Here is a 21,343-nt window from a genome sequence, read left to right on the forward strand (position 1 = left end):
AAATAGAACTATACAAATAATTAGCAGAGACAAGTGAATATAAGTATTTATTGACACCAAAAAGGAACCGCACATACAAAAAACCTCCGCCGATGTTATGATACAGCACCCGATATTCCTGGGAGGTCCCCCTGCCCAGTACTAATCAGGCCCATCACTGCTTAGCTTCCAAGTTCGGATGTAATTGGGCGTCCCAGTGAGGTATGGCTGTATAGTTGTTTGGTTGGAGATCAATGCATGTAACCAGTTTTTCCTCTAGGGTGTCGATGGTGACCTAATATGTCGGCATTATACGTTTGAAAGGAAGAGGTCTATGGATGGAATTATCATAGTTGTGCTGTCGCTGGAATTCTCAGATGGTGACCCATTCTGGTACTACTCAGCGGTGATTGTGTAGTGAACTACTGACCGCTGGAGATATTCCTCTTTTTGTCTCTCAAATGAAGGGTGCTATCTCATAGCTCTCATTGAAGCCTTCTGGGTGTAGCGTATTCAGCTCAAAGATCCAATACATCTCTCGACGTGAGAGAAGGTTCGATAGATCACCCCCTCTCTCTCCAAGGGTAACGAGTTCAATGCCTCTAAAAGTCAATTTTTCGGGGTCCGAGTTATGGTGAGTGCTGAAGTGTTGGGAGACCGCATGTGTTTGTACTTTATTCTTAATGTTCCTTACATGTTCTTGTATCCGGATTTTCAGTGCTCTTTTGGTTTTACCTACGTAACGTAGTTCGCATGGACATTCCAACATGTAAATTACTGATGTTGTATTGCAGTTGATGAAGCTTTTAGTCTTGAATTCTTTGGATTTGTCTTTATTGAAAAAATTCTTTCTGCTGGGGTGAAGATACTTGCAGATGATGCAGTGGCCACATTTGTAACTGCCAGTGCATTTTGGTAGGCCACTGGGTTTGGATGATTCATCTCTGAGCATGCTGGGGGCTAGGAGGTCCTTCAGGTTTTTTTGTTTCCGGTATACAATCTGTGGTTTAATGGGTAATGAGTCTTTGAGTATGGGATCCATCTGTAGAATGTTCCAATGTTTATTGAGTGCTTCCTTAATGATTCCTTCATGATGGTTGTAAGTTGTGATAAATTTGACATCTGGTTCTCTGTTCACTTTGGGTTTGTATTCCAGTAGTTTTTTCCTGTCCAAAGCCATTGCTCTTTTGTTGGCCCTCTCCAATACATGAGTTGGGTATTTCTTCTCCCTGAATCTGTCTGTGATCGCTTCCAGTTGTGCGTCTCTATCCTCTTCCTTCTTGCAGTTGCGGGTTATCCTGTGGTATTGGGAGTATGGAATGTTGTCCTTCCATTTCAATAAGTGTCCGCTCTCATAATGTACATAGCTGTTGGTATCTACCTTCTTCACAAAGTTCCTTGTTACCACAGTATTACCTGTGCCCATCAGTACCAAGTCCAGAAATTCAATCTCTTTGTCACTTATGTTTGATGTGAAAGCTAGGTTTAAGTCGTTTTCTCCAATATATTTTAAAAATTCATAAAATCTCTGTTCAGAACCATCCCAAACTATTAAAATGTCATCTATATATCTTTTGAAAAACATGATGTTTTGTTTGTACGGGTGGTTATTATGAATGTACCTTCTCTCCCAATATCCCATCAACAAGTTTGCAAAACTTGGGGCAAATATTGTGCCCATTGCAGTTCCACAAATCTGCAAATAAAAACGGTTTAAAAATTTAAAATAATTATGTTTCAGGATAAAATTCATGACGTCACAAATGAACTTCCTATGTGCTGTTGATAGTGAAGAATCTTCTTCGAGGAATTCATTGCATGCTTCAATGCCCAGATGATGCTGGATACAGGTGTAAAGGGATTGCACGTCTATCGTTGCCCACATGTATCCCTCCTTCCAAGTGAAATCCTCCATGAGGTTCAGAACTGAAGTCGTATCTTTCAGGTAGGATGGCAAATTGTTCACGTGTGGTCGTAAAAAGATGTCCGCATATTCTGATAGATGGGATGTCAATGAATCAATCCCTGCCACAATAGGTCTTCCTGGTGGGTTGACAATCGATTTGTGTACTTTTGGGAGAAAGTAAAATACTGGAGTAGTAGGATTCATGTGTAGGAGATACTGGAATTCTTCTTTAGTGAGAATATTCTCCCTTAAACCTTGTAATAGTAAGGGTCTTAGTTCTTCAATGTAGTTGTCCTTTGGGTCTTTCTGGAGTTGTACATATGATACGGTGTCACTCAGAAGTCGTTCGGCTTCCCTTACGTATGCTATTCTGTCCATGATTACAATGCCCCCCCCCTTATCTGCTGCTTTGATGACGATACTCTCATCTTTTTGGAGTGTCTCAAGAGCCTCTTTCTCTTTCTTTGTAAGGTTTTTACCAATAGGTTGAAGTTCATTATTTCCACAGAGTTCCTGTTTAACCAGTTCGTAGAAAGTTCCGATGTACTGACCCTTGGATTCAATCGGATAAAACTTAGATTTGTTTCTTAAACCAGATCTGGAAATATTGGTGGGGTGGTCAGATGAATCTTCTTCTTTCCTTAGAAAGTGTCGTTTCAGAGTAAGATGTCTGACGAATTTGTTGAGGTCTATGAAGGTGTCGAATTTATTGAGGGCTTTTGTGGGTGCAAAGGATAAACCTTTGCTTAGAAGTGAGAGCTCCGGTTCAGTGAGTTGACGTTGTGACAGGTTGAAGACACCATGGTTGGTAATAGGTTTTATTGGAGGTTCCGTCTCTTCTGTGAGTTTTGGTTTCCTCCCTCCTCTGCACCCTCGTCTTCTTCCAGTTGTCTTTTTAGGGGGGATGCGTGTGTTGCTTTCTCTGTAACTCTCTGTGTTAGTTTTTCTTTCATTTTGGTGCTGGGACCCGGGGATAAAAAATTCTTATTAGATGCTTCATTAACGGTAGTAGATCTATTCCCAGGTGGGTTATTGGTGTACACAGGATGGGTTCTTCTTTTCTCCCAGCTCAGGTTCCAGACTTCCTTTCTCATGGTTTCTGGATGTTTCCTGTAAGGCGGTTGTGAAATGAGAGGTTGTCTGGTGTTTCTGGACCATTTCTTGATTCTGTCATTCTCATAGTCATTCTTGTCCCTTAAAAACTTCTTCTCCTTATTGTTCTTAACTTCACTTTCTGCTCGTTCTATTTTAAGGTTCAGGACCTTTTCATTGATCCTGAAGTCCTCTTTTTCCTTGTGTATCTGCATCTTGGATTCATTCTCTTTAATTTCTGATTCTAGGGTAGTTAAGACTCTCTTCTTCTCCTTGATGAGAAGTTGCATGAGTTTGATGGAGCATTCATGTAGGCTCTGATCCCATTCTTTCAAAAATTCTGTATTGTCTGTCCCAAACGTGGGTGATTTTAGCAGTCTGAGTCCTCTTGGGACTCTGTTGACTGAGATGTAATGTTCAAGTCCTTTAATGTCCCACCAGGTTCTTAACTCTTTGGTGAGTAGTTTCTCCGTGTGCCAGAATATATCATCCAGAGTTTTGTCTGGTGTGGGTGTCGGTTGTGGTATTTTCTCTTCTGTAAAAATTTTCTTGAATGCGTCATTCCTGTTTCTGATTCTTTCATTCCCCCGGAACATATTGGTGTTCAGGGAAAGTGGTGTTACCCCTAGGCTGCTCACTTCACCAGACACCAAAGGTTATTATGTGGAAAGGTTAGAATTTGGTGAGATGTGCGCCAGGAGGGTATAAACAGGTAGTTTGTCCAGGAGCGTAATCCCATATAGTGCACTCCCCTAATATTATGGTTGGGGCGTCAGCTAAGTCCAGGAGCGGTGGTGTGCCACTCAGGGGGTGATTAGTAGAGAAAGTTTTTGTTTTGGACTTTGGATAGCGACTACTGTGCACGTATTTCACATGGGACAATGTTTAAAGATAAGTAATTTATTTAAACACAGAAGAGAAAAATATAAAAATACATATATATACACACAATGTAGTAAAAAATGTATCAGATTTAAACCAAAGTGACCGAATAAAATAAGGCGGTGGGGGTAGATAAAATGGATAATAAAATGACAATATGTATTAATAAAAGAATGGGATGGCGATGGTGTTAATTTAATAAACTGACTGTACTATAAGAACACAGCAAGTGTATTAGATATCTATAATGAAAAAGTGTCAATGTGCCACCTGGTAAGTATGCAAAGCCAAGTGCATCAAAATACACAAAGAAAAGGTGTTTAAACAGGTAGTATAAAGGAGGGTATAAACAGGTAGTTTGTCCAGGAGCGTAATCCCATATAGTGCACTCCCCTAATATTATGGTTGGGGCGTCAGCTAAGTCCAGGAGCGGTGGTGTGCCACTCAGGGGGTGATTAGTAGAGAAAGTTTTTGTTTTGGACTTTGGATAGCGACTACTGTGCACGTATTTCACATGGGACAATGTTTAAAGATAAGTAATTTATTTAAACACAGAAGAGAAAAATATAAAAATACATATATATACACACAATGTAGTAAAAAATGTATCAGATTTAAACCAAAGTGACCGAATAAAATAAGGCGGTGGGGGTAGATAAAATGGATAATAAAATGACAATATGTATTAATAAAAGAATGGGATGGCGATGGTGTTAATTTAATAAACTGACTGTACTATAAGAACACAGCAAGTGTATTAGATATCTATAATGAAAAAGTGTCAATGTGCCACCTGGTAAGTATGCAAAGCCAAGTGCATCAAAATACACAAAGAAAAGGAAAAAAAAAAAAAAAAAAAATAAATAAATAAAAATATATATATAAATGAACTGCTATTAGAAGCTGCTACCACGAAATATTTGTAGTTTAGAAATATAGGTTAGCTTAACTTGTTAGCAGTGTAGTGAGGAGCAGGAGTCAGAAGTATCCCAACATGTTTCGTCCAACAGGACTTCGTCAGGGGTAAGGGACAGAATGACTGAGGCTGTATTTATAGCAGGGATAGGGTCTGAGGTGCCGCCCCCCTCGTTAACACTGCTTAATTAGACAAAAAATACCGTTTGAAAAAAACATGATATAGGACTATGTGATAGATGCTTGGGTTAGTACCACCAATCCTAATAATAACAAGTTCAAAAACGAGTGTTGGAAAGTATAAAACAAGCTGAAGGGGGTTTGGAGTGTGTCAGCTCCGTTTGCAGGGAGCGTGACATCACATCCGCCCCACTTCCGCCCCACATCCGGCGTCCGTGTGGCTTTACCGCGCATGTGCGCCTGTTTGTTGAGGTCTCTCAGTCTGATAGCTACGGAGCTACGTGCGCATGCGCGCCCCGTCTGTGGTTGTCCTTGTCTGTGCGGGTACGCTGCGTCTCTGACACTCTGTGTTACTCTGGAGACTTCACTGTGAGATGTTCCCATATGTTAGTACTGCGGGGGTTTCCATGGTGATCGCATAGTGTCACCAGTCCTTGTTGAATGCCCTGGTGTTCACAGTCGTTTTATTCCATATTCTGAGACATATTCTGAGTATGGTGGATTCAGTTATTCTGTAAGTGATTCTCAGATTGTATGAGAACCAGAAATTGGCAAAAATGAAGAAAAATTAATATTTTACAGATGCACAGTCAATATTAAACGTTATAATATGAAGTTTAACCACTACTAGTAGGAAAGCCCATAAATGAATAAATAAATAAATAAAATAAATAAACCTGTAGAAATATGTGTAATATGAAAGTTAATTAATATTTATACTCAAAAGGGCATATGAAAATGGATACATAATTGAAGGCATGTCCGAAAAAATAGAACTATACAAATAATTAGCAGAGACAAGTGAATATAAGTATTTATTGACACCAAAAAGGAACCGCACATACAAAAAACCTCCGCCGATGTTATGATACAGCACCCGATATTCCTGGGAGGTCCCCCTGCCCAGTACTAATCAGGCCCATCACTGCTTAGCTTCCAAGTTCGGATGTAATTGGGCGTCCCAGTGAGGTATGGCTGTATAGTTGTTTGGTTGGAGATCAATGCATGTAACCAGTTTTTCCTCTATGGTGTCGATGGTGACCTAATATGTCGGCATTATACGTTTGAAAGGAAGAGGTCTATGGATGGAATTATCATAGTTGTGCTGTCGCTGGAATTCTCAGATGGTGACCCATTCTGGTACTACTCAGCGGTGATTGTGTAGTGAACTACTGACCGCTGGAGATATTCCTCTTTTTGTCTCTCAAATGAAGGGTGCTATCTCATAGCTCTCATTGAAGCCTTCTGGGTGTAGCGTATTCAGCTCAAAGATCCAATACATCTCTCGACGTGAGAGAAGGTTCGATAGATCACCCCCTCTCTCTCCAAGGGTAACAAGTTCAATGCCTCTAAAAGTCAATTTTTCGGGGTCCGAGTTATGGTGAGTGCTGAAGTGTTGGGAGACCGCATGTGTTTGTACTTTATTCTTAATGTTCCTTACATGTTCTTGTATCCGGATTTTCAGTGCTCTTTTGGTTTTACCTACGTAACGTAGTTCGCATGGACATTCCAACATGTAAATTACTGATGTTGTATTGCAGTTGATGAAGCTTTTAGTCTTGAATTCTTTGGATTTGTCTTTATTGAAAAAATTCTTTCTGCTGGGGTGAAGATACTTGCAGATGATGCAGTGGCCACATTTGTAACTGCCAGTGCATTTTGGTAGGCCACTGGGTTTGGATGATTCATCTCTGAGCATGCTGGGGGCTAGGAGGTCCTTCAGGTTTTTTTGTTTCCGGTATACAATCTGTGGTTTAATGGGTAATGAGTCTTTGAGTATGGGATCCATCTGTAGAATGTTCCAATGTTTATTGAGTGCTTCCTTAATGATTCCTTCATGATGGTTGTAAGTTGTGATAAATTTGACATCTGGTTCTCTGTTCACTTTGGGTTTGTATTCCAGTAGTTTTTTCCTGTCCAAAGCCATTGCTCTTTTGTTGGCCCTCTCCAATACATGAGTTGGGTATTTCTTCTCCCTGAATCTGTCTGTGATCGCTTCCAGTTGTGCGTCTCTATCCTCTTCCTTCTTGCAGTTGCGGGTTATCCTGTGGTATTGGGAGTATGGAATGTTGTCCTTCCATTTCAATAAGTGTCCGCTCTCATAATGTACATAGCTGTTGGTATCTACCTTCTTCACAAAGTTCCTTGTTACCACAGTATTACCTGTGCCCATCAGTACCAAGTCCAGAAATTCAATCTCTTTGTCACTTATGTTTGATGTGAAAGCTAGGTTTAAGTCGTTTTCTCCAATATATTTTAAAAATTCATAAAATCTCTGTTCAGAACCATCCCAAACTATTAAAATGTCATCTATATATCTTTTGAAAAACATGATGTTTTGTTTGTACGGGTGGTTATTATGAATGTACCTTCTCTCCCAATATCCCATCAACAAGTTTGCAAAACTTGGGGCAAATATTGTGCCCATTGCAGTTCCACAAATCTGCAAATAAAAACGGTTTAAAAATTTAAAATAATTATGTTTCAGGATAAAATTCATGACGTCACAAATGAACTTCCTATGTGCTGTTGATAGTGAAGAATCTTCACTGCAAGTATCTTCACCCCAGCAGAAAGAATTTTTTCAATAAAGACAAATCCAAAGAATTCAAGACTAAAAGCTTCATCAACTGCAATACAACATCAGTAATTTACATGTTGGAATGTCCATGCGAACTACGTTACGTAGGTAAAACCAAAAGAGCACTGAAAATCCGGATACAAGAACATGTAAGGAACATTAAGAATAAAGTACAAACACATGCGGTCTCCCAACACTTCAGCACTCACCATAACTCGGACCCCGAAAAATTGACTTTTAGAGGCATTGAACTCGTTACCCTTGGAGAGAGAGGGGGTGATCTATCGAACCTTCTCTCACGTCGAGAGATGTATTGGATCTTTGAGCTGAATACGCTACACCCAGAAGGCTTCAATGAGAGCTATGAGATAGCACCCTTCATTTGAGAGACAAAAAGAGGAATATCTCCAGCGGTCAGTAGTTCACTACACAATCACCGCTGAGTAGTACCAGAATGGGTCACCATCTGAGAATTCCAGCGACAGCACAACTATGATAATTCCATCCATAGACCTCTTCCTTTCAAACGTATAATGCCGACATATTAGGTCACCATCGACACCATAGAGGAAAAACTGGTTACATGCATTGATCTCCAACCAAACAACTATACAGCCATACCTCACTGGGACGCCCAATTACATCCGAACTTGGAAGCTAAGCAGTGATGGGCCTGATTAGTACTGGGCAGGGGGACCTCCCAGGAATATCGGGTGCTGTATCATAACATCGGCGGAGGTTTTTTGTATGTGCGGTTCCTTTTTGGTGTCAATAAATACTTATATTCACTTGTCTCTGCTAATTATTTGTATAGTTCTATTTTTTCGGACATGCCTTCAATTATGTATCCATTTTCATATGCCCTTTTGAGTATAAATATTAATTAACTTTCATATTACACATATTTCTACAGGTTTATTTATTTTATTTATTTATTTATTCATTTATGGGCTTTCCTACTAGTAGTGGTTAAACTTCATATTATAACGTTTAATATTGACTGTGCATCTGTAAAATATTAATTTTTCTTCATTTTTGCCAATTTCTGGTTCTCATACAATCTGAGAATCACTTACAGAATAACTGAATCCACCATACTCAGAATATGTCTCAGAATATGGAATAAAACGACTGTGAACACCAGGGCATTCAACAAGGACTGGTGACACTATGCGATCACCATGGAAACCCCCGCAGTACTAACATATGGGAACATCTCACAGTGAAGTCTCCAGAGTAACACAGAGTGTCAGAGACGCAGCGTACCCGCACAGACAAGGACAACCACAGACGGGGCGCGCATGCGCACGTAGCTCCGTAGCTATCAGACTGAGAGACCTCAACAAACAGGCGCACATGCGCGGTAAAGCCACACGGACGCCGGATGTGGGGCGGAAGTGGGGCGGATGTGATGTCACGCTCCCTGCAAACGGAGCTGACACACTCCAAACCCCCTTCAGCTTGTTTTATACTTTCCAACACTCGTTTTTGAACTTGTTATTATTAGGATTGGTGGTACTAACCCAAGCATCTATCACATAGTCCTATATCATGTTTTTTTCAAACGGTATTTTTTGTCTAATTAAGCAGTGTTAACGAGGGGGGCGGCACCTCAGACCCTATCCCTGCTATAAATACAGCCTCAGTCATTCTGTCCCTTACCCCTGACGAAGTCCTGTTGGACGAAACATGTTGGGATACTTCTGACTCCTGCTCCTCACTACACTGCTAACAAGTTAAGCTAACCTATATTTCTAAACTACAAATATTTCGTGGTAGCAGCTTCTAATAGCAGTTCATTTATATATATATTTTTATTTATTTATTTATTTATTTTTTTTTTTTTTTTCCTTTTCTTTGTGTATTTTGATGCACTTGGCTTTGCATACTTACCAGGTGGCACATTGACACTTTTTCATTATAGATATCTAATACACTTGCTGTGTTCTTATAGTACAGTCAGTTTATTAAATTAACACCATCGCCATCCCATTCTTTTATTAATACATATTGTCATTTTATTATCCATTTTATCTACCCCCACCGCCTTATTTTATTCGGTCACTTTGGTTTAAATCTGATACATTTTTTACTACATTGTGTGTATATATATGTATTTTTATATTTTTCTCTTCTGTGTTTAAATAAATTACTTATCTTTAAACATTGTCCCATGTGAAATACGTGCACAGTAGTCGCTATCCAAAGTCCAAAACAAAAACTTTCTCTACTAATCACCCCCTGAGTGGCACACCACCGCTCCTGGACTTAGCTGACGCCCCAACCATAATATTAGGGGAGTGCACTATATGGGATTACGCTCCTGGACAAACTACCTGTTTATACCCTCCTGGCGCACATCTCACCAAATTCTAACCTTTCCACATAATAACCTTTGGTGTCTGGTGAAGTGAGCAGCCTAGGGGTAACACCACTTTCCCTGAACACCAATATGTTCCGGGGGAATGAAAGAATCAGAAACAGGAATGACGCATTCAAGAAAATTTTTACAGAAGAGAAAATACCACAACCGACACCCACACCAGACAAAACTCTGGATGATATGTTCTGGCACACGGAGAAACTACTCACCAAAGAGTTAAGAACCTGGTGGGACATTAAAGGACTTGAACATTACATCTCAGTCAACAGAGTCCCAAGAGGACTCAGACTGCTAAAATCACCCACGTTTGGGACAGACAATACAGAATTTTTGAAAGAATGGGATCAGAGCCTACATGAATGCTCCATCAAACTCATGCAACTTCTCATCAAGGAGAAGAAGAGAGTCTTAACTACCCTAGAATCAGAAATTAAAGAGAATGAATCCAAGATGCAGATACACAAGGAAAAAGAGGACTTCAGGATCAATGAAAAGGTCCTGAACCTTAAAATAGAACGAGCAGAAAGTGAAGTTAAGAACAATAAGGAGAAGAAGTTTTTAAGGGACAAGAATGACTATGAGAATGACAGAATCAAGAAATGGTCCAGAAACACCAGACAACCTCTCATTTCACAACCGCCTTACAGGAAACATCCAGAAACCATGAGAAAGGAAGTCTGGAACCTGAGCTGGGAGAAAAGAAGAACCCATCCTGTGTACACCAATAACCCACCTGGGAATAGATCTACTACCGTTAATGAAGCATCTAATAAGAATTTTTTATCCCCGGGTCCCAGCACCAAAATGAAAGAAAAACTAACACAGAGAGTTACAGAGAAAGCAACACACGCATCCCCCCTAAAAAGACAACTGGAAGAAGACGAGGGTGCAGAGGAGGGAGGAAACCAAAACTCACAGAAGAGACGGAACCTCCAATAAAACCTATTACCAACCATGGTGTCTTCAACCTGTCACAACGTCAACTCACTGAACCGGAGCTCTCACTTCTAAGCAAAGGTTTATCCTTTGCACCCACAAAAGCCCTCAATAAATTCGACACCTTCATAGACCTCAACAAATTCGTCAGACATCTTACTCTGAAACGACACTTTCTAAGGAAAGAAGAAGATTCATCTGACCACCCCACCAATATTTCCAGATCTGGTTTAAGAAACAAATCTAAGTTTTATCCGATTGAATCCAAGGGTCAGTACATCGGAACTTTCTACGAACTGGTTAAACAGGAACTCTGTGGAAATAATGAACTTCAACCTATTGGTAAAAACCTTACAAAGAAAGAGAAAGAGGCTCTTGAGACACTCCAAAAAGATGAGAGTATCGTCATCAAAGCAGCAGATAAGGGGGGGGGCATTGTAATCATGGACAGAATAGCATACGTAAGGGAAGCCGAACGACTTCTGAGTGACACCGTATCATATGTACAACTCCAGAAAGACCCAAAGGACAACTACATTGAAGAACTAAGACCCTTACTATTACAAGGTTTAAGGGAGAATATTCTCACTAAAGAAGAATTCCAGTATCTCCTACACATGAATCCTACTACTCCAGTATTTTACTTTCTCCCAAAAGTACACAAATCGATGGACAACCCACCAGGAAGACCTATTGTGGCAGGGATTGATTCATTGACATCCCATCTATCAGAATATGCGGACATCTTTTTACGACCACACGTGAACAATTTGCCATCCTACCTGAAAGATACGACTTCAGTTCTGAACCTCATGGAGGATTTCACTTGGAAGGAGGGATACATGTGGGCAACGATAGACGTGCAATCCCTTTACACCTGTATCCAGCATCATCTGGGCATTGAAGCATGCAATGAATTCCTCGAAGAAGATTCTTCACTATCAACAGCACATAGGAAGTTCATTTGTGACGTCATGAATTTTATCCTGAAACATAATTATTTTAAATTTTTAAACCGTTTTTATTTGCAGATTTGTGGAACTGCAATGGGCACAATATTTGCCCCAAGTTTTGCAAACTTGTTGATGGGATATTGGGAGAGAAGGTACATTCATAATAACCACCCGTACAAACAAAACATCATGTTTTTCAAAAGATATATAGATGACATTTTAATAGTTTGGGATGGTTCTGAACAGAGATTTTATGAATTTTTAAAATATATTGGAGAAAACGACTTAAACCTAGCTTTCACATCAAACATAAGTGACAAAGAGATTGAATTTCTGGACTTGGTACTGATGGGCACAGGTAATACTGTGGTAACAAGGAACTTTGTGAAGAAGGTAGATACCAACAGCTATGTACATTATGAGAGCGGACACTTATTGAAATGGAAGGACAACATTCCATACTCCCAATACCACAGGATAACCCGCAACTGCAAGAAGGAAGAGGATAGAGACGCACAACTGGAAGCGATCACAGACAGATTCAGGGAGAAGAAATACCCAACTCATGTATTGGAGAGGGCCAACAAAAGAGCAATGGCTTTGGACAGGAAAAAACTACTGGAATACAAACCCAAAGTGAACAGAGAACCAGATGTCAAATTTATCACAACTTACAACCATCATGAAGGAATCATTAAGGAAGCACTCAATAAACATTGGAACATTCTACAGATGGATCCCATACTCAAAGACTCATTACCCATTAAACCACAGATTGTATACCGGAAACAAAAAAACCTGAAGGACCTCCTAGCCCCCAGCATGCTCAGAGATGAATCATCCAAACCCAGTGGCCTACCAAAATGCACTGGCAGTTACAAATGTGGCCACTGCATCATCTGCAAGTATCTTCACCCCAGCAGAAAGAATTTTTTCAATAAAGACAAATCCAAAGAATTCAAGACTAAAAGCTTCATCAACTGCAATACAACATCAGTAATTTACATGTTGGAATGTCCATGCGAACTACGTTACGTAGGTAAAACCAAAAGAGCACTGAAAATCCGGATACAAGAACATGTAAGGAACATTAAGAATAAAGTACAAACACATGCGGTCTCCCAACACTTCAGCACTCACCATAACTCGGACCCCGAAAAATTGACTTTTAGAGGCATTGAACTCGTTACCCTTGGAGAGAGAGGGGGTGATCTATCGAACCTTCTCTCACGTCGAGAGATGTATTGGATCTTTGAGCTGAATACGCTACACCCAGAAGGCTTCAATGAGAGCTATGAGATAGCACCCTTCATTTGAGAGACAAAAAGAGGAATATCTCCAGCGGTCAGTAGTTCACTACACAATCACCGCTGAGTAGTACCAGAATGGGTCACCATCTGAGAATTCCAGCGACAGCACAACTATGATAATTCCATCCATAGACCTCTTCCTTTCAAACGTATAATGCCGACATATTAGGTCACCATCGACACCATAGAGGAAAAACTGGTTACATGCATTGATCTCCAACCAAACAACTATACAGCCATACCTCACTGGGACGCCCAATTACATCCGAACTTGGAAGCTAAGCAGTGATGGGCCTGATTAGTACTGGGCAGGGGGACCTCCCAGGAATATCGGGTGCTGTATCATAACATCGGCGGAGGTTTTTTGTATGTGCGGTTCCTTTTTGGTGTCAATAAATACTTATATTCACTTGTCTCTGCTAATTATTTGTATAGTTCTATTTTTTCGGACATGCCTTCAATTATGTATCCATTTTCATATGCCCTTTTGAGTATAAATATTAATTAACTTTCATATTACACATATTTCTACAGGTTTATTTATTTTATTTATTTATTTATTCATTTATGGGCTTTCCTACTAGTAGTGGTTAAACTTCATATTATAACGTTTAATATTGACTGTGCATCTGTAAAATATTAATTTTTCTTCATTTTTGCCAATTTCTGGTTCTCATACAATCTGAGAATCACTTACAGAATAACTGAATCCACCATACTCAGAATATGTCTCAGAATATGGAATAAAACGACTGTGAACACCAGGGCATTCAACAAGGACTGGTGACACTATGCGATCACCATGGAAACCCCCGCAGTACTAACATATGGGAACATCTCACAGTGAAGTCTCCAGAGTAACACAGAGTGTCAGAGACGCAGCGTACCCGCACAGACAAGGACAACCACAGACGGGGCGCGCATGCGCACGTAGCTCCGTAGCTATCAGACTGAGAGACCTCAACAAACAGGCGCACATGCGCGGTAAAGCCACACGGACGCCGGATGTGGGGCGGAAGTGGGGCGGATGTGATGTCACGCTCCCTGCAAACGGAGCTGACACACTCCAAACCCCCTTCAGCTTGTTTTATACTTTCCAACACTCGTTTTTGAACTTGTTATTATTAGGATTGGTGGTACTAACCCAAGCATCTATCACATAGTCCTATATCATGTTTTTTTCAAACGGTATTTTTTGTCTAATTAAGCAGTGTTAACGAGGGGGGCGGCACCTCAGACCCTATCCCTGCTATAAATACAGCCTCAGTCATTCTGTCCCTTACCCCTGACGAAGTCCTGTTGGACGAAACATGTTGGGATACTTCTGACTCCTGCTCCTCACTACACTGCTAACAAGTTAAGCTAACCTATATTTCTAAACTACAAATATTTCGTGGTAGCAGCTTCTAATAGCAGTTCATTTATATATATATTTTTATTTATTTATTTATTTTTTTTTTTTTTTTTTTTTTCCTTTTCTTTGTGTATTTTGATGCACTTGGCTTTGCATACTTACCAGGTGGCACATTGACACTTTTTCATTATAGATATCTAATACACTTGCTGTGTTCTTATAGTACAGTCAGTTTATTAAATTAACACCATCGCCATCCCATTCTTTTATTAATACATATTGTCATTTTATTATCCATTTTATCTACCCCCACCGCCTTATTTTATTCGGTCACTTTGGTTTAAATCTGATACATTTTTTACTACATTGTGTGTATATATATGTATTTTTATATTTTTCTCTTCTGTGTTTAAATAAATTACTTATCTTTAAACATTGTCCCATGTGAAATACGTGCACAGTAGTCGCTATCCAAAGTCCAAAACAAAAACTTTCTCTATATATTATATATATATGAAGCAATAAACCACGGCACTCAGGACTTCAGCAATAAGACAACATACAGCCAATAGTGGGTTGACGTTTCAGCCTTTAATCAGGCTTTTTTCAAAACAGCTTATATGTAAGCAAACCGAGTGCCATGGTTTATTGCTTCATGTATATTGGTACAGCGTTGCTGGACACTACCAATGGCACAGGGCCCACAAACAGTCAAGACCTGAGTTCTGGCTGACCGCTCTATTATATATATATATATATATATATATATATATATATATATATATATATATATATATATATATATAAATCCAGGAGATCCACTTGTAGAAGCAGAGCACTCGCCACAATCACAAATCAGCCTTGTGATAAAAGCAAAGAAGTTTTTAATCCAAACGAGTCAACATCGTTATTAGCAACTGAGAAGTATATAAGCCCCGACGTTTCGGTCCCAACATGGACCTTTATCAAGGAGCCTAGAATATACAGACAATACATCAGATATTTACATGGACTGCATATCTAGCTGAAAATGAAGAACATGCAGAAATACATGAAAGTAAAGCATAGTTACGTTTTTCAAATAGAAGTCACATAATCAACGGAGCAGGAACAGCCTGGGTACAGACAGGGTCAGCCAGCTGATCTGACTGCCCTCTGGTCCGGCTATTTATACCTTAAGTTAAGGGGATGCAGCTGCGCAGCGCCACAGACCGGAGTCAGTGTAGCGCTATAGGACTTCCGGTATCACCGGAAGTGCGTCGGCCGGAAGAGGCCTGTGGAGCGCAAGGCTGGAACGCACACGCTTCCGGGTTTCCCGGAGCTGTGCGCAATATAGGAGATATAAACTGTTCAGAAGCACGGAAACATTTTTAAATCACACTGACGGCAGTCCTAGCATATAAGTAGCGGGGTAAATAGGATAATCTAGCCGTGCATATGTTGTAATTAACAAGGTATTAGCCGGGTCATTTTAACTATAGAGACCAGTGTGCAGGGACGGGTAGGGAAGAGGTGTAGGGACCGCTGAGTGCATCATATTAAGACCTGGAGGGGCGGAGCTGCGCACTCCTAGGTGGAGAGTGATGGACCCATAGTGACAGCTAGGGATGCTACGTGCCCACTATTGTGTCATTGGGCTGTGGTAAAGTTCCCATGGTGGAATTTAGGGGGAGTGATAACCTGATACCAGAGGTGCATAGGTTGGGGTATTAATGTTAAATAGGGAGGAGTGTTGTAGGAGTGAAGTGGATGATATGGGGTTGAGGTAGAGGATAAAGGCAAAGAGAGATACAACAAGGGGGGGGGGGGAGAAGAAGAAAAAGGGGGGGGGGGGAAAGGGAAGGGGGAAGCGGGGGAAGGAAAAAGGGGGGGAAAAAAAGGGGGGGAGGGGGGGGGGGTGGGGGGGTTGGGGAGGGTTGGTGGGGGTGGGTGTTGGTGCGGGTTTTTTTTAGGGTGGGGTTAAGTGGGGAGTGGGGGAGGGGGGTGGGGTGGGGGTGTGTGGGTTTGTTGGGAGATAAAGGGGAGAATGGGAAAAAAAGGGAAAATGGGGAAAACAATGTATGCAGACAAATAAATATGTATAAATACAGAAAAACCTAAAAAACATATATAGAAATAAACTAAACATGTGGAGAACATCCAGACATATTATAGGAGTGCAATAAGAATATGGGTTATCTCAAAAAAATGGAAAGGGGGTTATTTTCATTGAGTCCTTTTGGGGCAAGAGTGTCCAATCTGTAGATCCATCGGCTCTCAAGTTTCTTTAGAGCTAGCCCACGGTCACCACCGCGAGGAGGTGGGGGTACCCAGTCAATGATGCGACAGCGAAGGCTCGAGTTCTGGTGACCTGCCGCTAAGAAGTGGCGAGGAACGGGTAGTTCAGCTTTTTTCGTTTCCAGGGCTGCCCTAATCGAGTTGCGGTGATTAGCCATCCTTTCTCGGAACTTTCTTGAAGTCATCCCGATATAGGCAAGGCCACAAGGGCAGTGGAGAAGGTACACAACATGGTCCATTTGACAGTGCAGGCGATACTTGATCTTGATCTGTCTGCCTGTGTGTGGGTGTGGAAATGTCGGGCCAGGGATGAGGCTATTGCAGGTGGTGCAACCTGCGCAGCGGAAGCAGCCGGGTCGTTTAGAGTAGAGCCAAGTAGTATTTGATTCTATCTGTGGGCTTGTTGTTGGTCTCATGAGTAGTTCCTTTAGGTTAGGACCTTTCTTGTATGCTACCATAGGGGGGCCAAAGTTATGCATTTTCAGGTTTTGGTCAGATGCCAGGATAGGCCAGTGTTTTCTTATGCTTGTCTGTACCTTGGAGGAAGCATGGTCAAATTTATTGACGAAAACCATTCGCTCTGGTTTTGGGGTTTGAGTCTCCAGTCGGGGGTTGTTCATTTTGTTCCTTGCCTTAGTCAGGCAGCGCTTTAGGGTTGTTTCTGAGTATCCCCGCTGTTTAAAACGGTCGGTCATCTCAACCAGTTGAGTTTCCATAGTGGTATTGGACGTGTTGTTACGCATAACTCGCATAAACTGGGAGATTGGAAGATGTTCTTTAAGCGTTGGTGGGTGTTGGCTGGATGTGAGGAGGAGGGTGTTTCTGTCCGTGGCCTTACGATACAGGCTGGTTTGGAGTTCTCCATCCTTGATATGGACCGTGATGTCCAGAAAGTTAATTGAGTCCTTTTCGATGAGGTGTGTGAATTTGATTGGATGGTCCTTAGCATTGAGGTGGTTGACCATTTCAGAGAATTCATCAGGTGAGCCTGCCCAGATCAGAAAGACATCATCTATATATCTTCTATAGAATTTTGCAGCCGCTGGTGTGGGGTCCTTAATAAATGCTCCTTCGACCTAATGTTGCTCGTGGTCGAGGAGGTAGGAGCTGAACTGAAAAAAGTAAAACTGGACATAGACGAATTCAGCACAGCCCATCTGGCCACCATTAAAACCGATAAAAATAGTAACTTTATTGATAAAATTAAAACCCAAATTGAAGCCTATAAACAAGACCTTATCTCTTTCAAACGCAACAAGCTCGCGGTGGTCACATCCGACTACAAAAACCATACCGTCTACAGGTGGTTGGTGGGTGACTCAGGCCCTGCCCGCTCTCAGCGCCCCTTTCGCCAGAGACGGCAAAGAAACCCTTATCAGTTCAACACTGGGTCCTCCACCTCAGCATCAGAAAACGAACAATCAGAATCCCAGTCTGATTTTTTAGACGCAGGCCCCAGCAGCTCCATCAAACCGGGAAAACCCCCAAGAGGAAGGGGAGGCGCCCACACCCCCGCTGCGGTCGTCTCAGGCAAACGGATCCGCAAGCAGGTTCAGAACTAGTCTTCAACCTGTCTGATCACGAACTGACACCGGCAATGACATCCCTACTGTCCAAAGGACTTTCCTTTGTACCCACCCACCCCCATGACGGTTTTGATACCACGGTTGATATTTATAAATTTGGACGTAAATTACGGTTACAAGAACAATTTGCTGACAGCAGATCCGAAACCCCCAGATCTAAATTCCATAAACCCTCGACGTTCGACCCCTTATCCACCAACGCCAGTATAAAGACCTTCACGAGACTGGTAGAAAGGGATGCCCAACAGGCACCATCAAAACCCAGGTACGACAACCTCACCAGGACGGAACGAGAGGCATTGAAAGAATTGAAAGGGGACCCCAACCTGGTAATAAGACCGGCTGACAAAGGGGGAGGTGTGGTAGTCCAAAACTGGTCAGACTATCACTCAGAAGTGATCCGACAGTTAGAGGACAGTAATACGTATAAACCTGTACCTCACAACCCCATACCCGAATTTAAACGGGTCGTTGACAAAATCATTCTAAAAGGGCTGACATCCAACTACATCACCAAGGACACATTTGACTACCTGACGGTAGATTACCCAGTATGTCCCATTATATACACCTTGCCGAAAGTCCATAAGTCGCACTCTCACCCTCCCGGGAGGCCCATCATCTCGGCCCGAGGATCTCTACTACAACCGCTGGCTATCTTTGTGGACAACTACCTCCAGCCACTTGTCACCTCGAGTGACACCTACATCAGAGACACATCTGACTTTATCGACCAATTAAAAACGGTCGACATCTCCTCTCAACATGTACTCCTCGCCACAATGGATGTGAACTCCCTTTATACCGTGATCCCACATTCTGACGGCCTCCGTGCCCTAAGGTCCAGACTGGACACACGTCCGATACTAACACCTCCAACCGACTTCCTGACGGAACTGGCCGAAACCATCCTCTACCACAACCACTTCATGTACCAGAAGAAGTACTTCGTACAGGTGTCCGGGACCGCGATGGGGTCGAACCTGGCGCCTTCCTACGCGTGTACCTACATGCTTGACTACGAGCATAGATACATATTACCCCAATACTATGAGAAGATCAAATTCTATAGAAGATATATAGATGATGTCTTTCTGATCTGGGCAGGCTCACCTGATGAATTCTCTGAAATGGTCAACCACCTCAATGCTAAGGACCATCCAATCAAATTCACACACCTCATCGAAAAGGACTCAATTAACTTTCTGGACATCACGGTCCATATCAAGGATGGAGAACTCCAAACCAGCCTGTATCGTAAGGCCACGGACAGAAACACCCTCCTCCTCACATCCAGCCAACACCCACCAACGCTTAAAGAACATCTTCCAATCTCCCAGTTTATGCGAGTTATGCGTAACAACACGTCCAATACCACTATGGAAACTCAACTGGTTGAGATGACCGACCGTTTTAAACAGCGGGGATACTCAGAAACAACCCTAAAGCGCTGCCTGACTAAGGCAAGGAACAAAATGAACAACCCCCGACTGGAGACTCAAACCCCAAAACCAGAGCGAATGGTTTTCGTCAATAAATTTGACCATGCTTCCTCCAAGGTACAGACAAGCATAAGAAAACACTGGCCTATCCTGGCATCTGACCAAAACCTGAAAATGCATAACTTTGGCCCCCCTATGGTAGCATACAAGAAAGGTCCTAACCTAAAGGAACTACTCATGAGACCAACAACAAGCCCACAGATAGAATCAAATACTACTTGGCTCTACTCTAAACGACCCGGCTGCTTCCGCTGCGCAGGTTGCACCACCTGCAATAGCCTCATCCCTGGCCCGACATTTCCACACCCACACACAGGCAGACAGATCAAGATCAAGTATCGCCTGCACTGTCAAATGGACCATGTTGTGTACCTTCTCCACTGCCCTTGTGGCCTTGCCTATATCGGGATGACTTCAAGAAAGTTCCGAGAAAGGATGGCTAATCACCGCAACTCGATTAGGGCAGCCCTGGAAACGAAAAAAGCTGAACTACCCGTTCCTCGCCACTTCTTAGCGGCAGGTCACCAGAACTCGAGCCTTCGCTGTCGCATCATTGACTGGGTACCCCCACCTCCTCGCGGTGGTGACCGTGGGCTAGCTCTAAAGAAACTTGAGAGCCGATGGATCTACAGATTGGACACTCTTGCCCCAAAAGGACTCAATGAAAATAACCCCCTTTCCATTTTTTTGAGATAACCCATATTCTTATTGCACTCCTATAATATGTCTGGATGTTCTCCACATGTTTAGTTTATTCTATATATGTTTTTTAGGTTTTTTCTGTATTTATACATATTTATTTGTCTGCATACATTGTTTTCCCCATTTTCCCTTTTTTTCCCCATTCTCCCCTTTATCTCCCAACAAACCCACACCCCCCCACCCCACCCCCCTCCCCACCCCCCACTTAACACCCCCACCCTAAAAAAAACCCCGCACCAACACCCACCCCACCAACCCCTCCCCAACCCCCCCCCTCCCCCCCTTTTTTTCCCCCCCTTTTTCCTTTCCCCCCCTTCCCCCTTCCCTTTCCCCCCCCCCCCCTTTTCTTCTTCTCCCCCCCCCCCCTTGTTGTATCTCTCTTTGCCTTTATCCTCTACCTCAACCCCATATCATCCACTTCACTCCTACAACACTCCTCCCTATTTAACATTAATACCCCAACCTATGCACCTCTGGTATCAGGTTATCACTCCCCCTAAATTCCACCATGGGAACTTTACCACAGCCCAATGACACAATAGTGGGCACGTAGCATCCCTAGCTGTCACTATGGGTCCATCACTCTCCAACCTAGGAGTGCGCAGCTCCGCCCCTCCAGGTCTTAATATGATGCACTCAGCGGTCCCTACACCTCTTCCCTACCCGTCCCTGCACACTGGTCTCTATAGTTAAAATGACCCGGCTAATACCTTGTTAATTACAACATATGCACGGCTAGATTATCCTATTTACCCCGCTACTTATATGCTAGGACTGCCGTCAGTGTGATTTAAAATGTTTCCGT

General features: G+C 42.2%; 1 protein-coding gene and 4 pseudogenes across 2 annotated transcripts in view; 3 read left to right on the forward strand and 2 right to left on the reverse strand.

Annotated features, from left to right (window-relative positions):
* The window catches only part of ANKS6 (ankyrin repeat and sterile alpha motif domain containing 6), a 242,328-nt gene that overhangs the window by 49,847 nt on the left and 171,138 nt on the right, over positions 1-21,343 (forward strand). The window lies entirely within an intron of this gene.
* On the reverse strand, positions 98-215 carry LOC146006023 (5S ribosomal RNA; annotated as a pseudogene).
* On the reverse strand, positions 5,820-5,937 carry LOC146006024 (5S ribosomal RNA; annotated as a pseudogene).
* Positions 8,143-8,260, forward strand: LOC146006025 (5S ribosomal RNA; annotated as a pseudogene).
* Positions 13,346-13,463, forward strand: LOC146006026 (5S ribosomal RNA; annotated as a pseudogene).

Source organism: Crinia signifera, chromosome 5 (assembly GCF_055691185.1).
Source record: "Crinia signifera chromosome 5, ASM5569118v1, whole genome shotgun sequence".
NCBI lineage: Eukaryota > Metazoa > Chordata > Amphibia > Anura > Myobatrachidae > Crinia > Crinia signifera.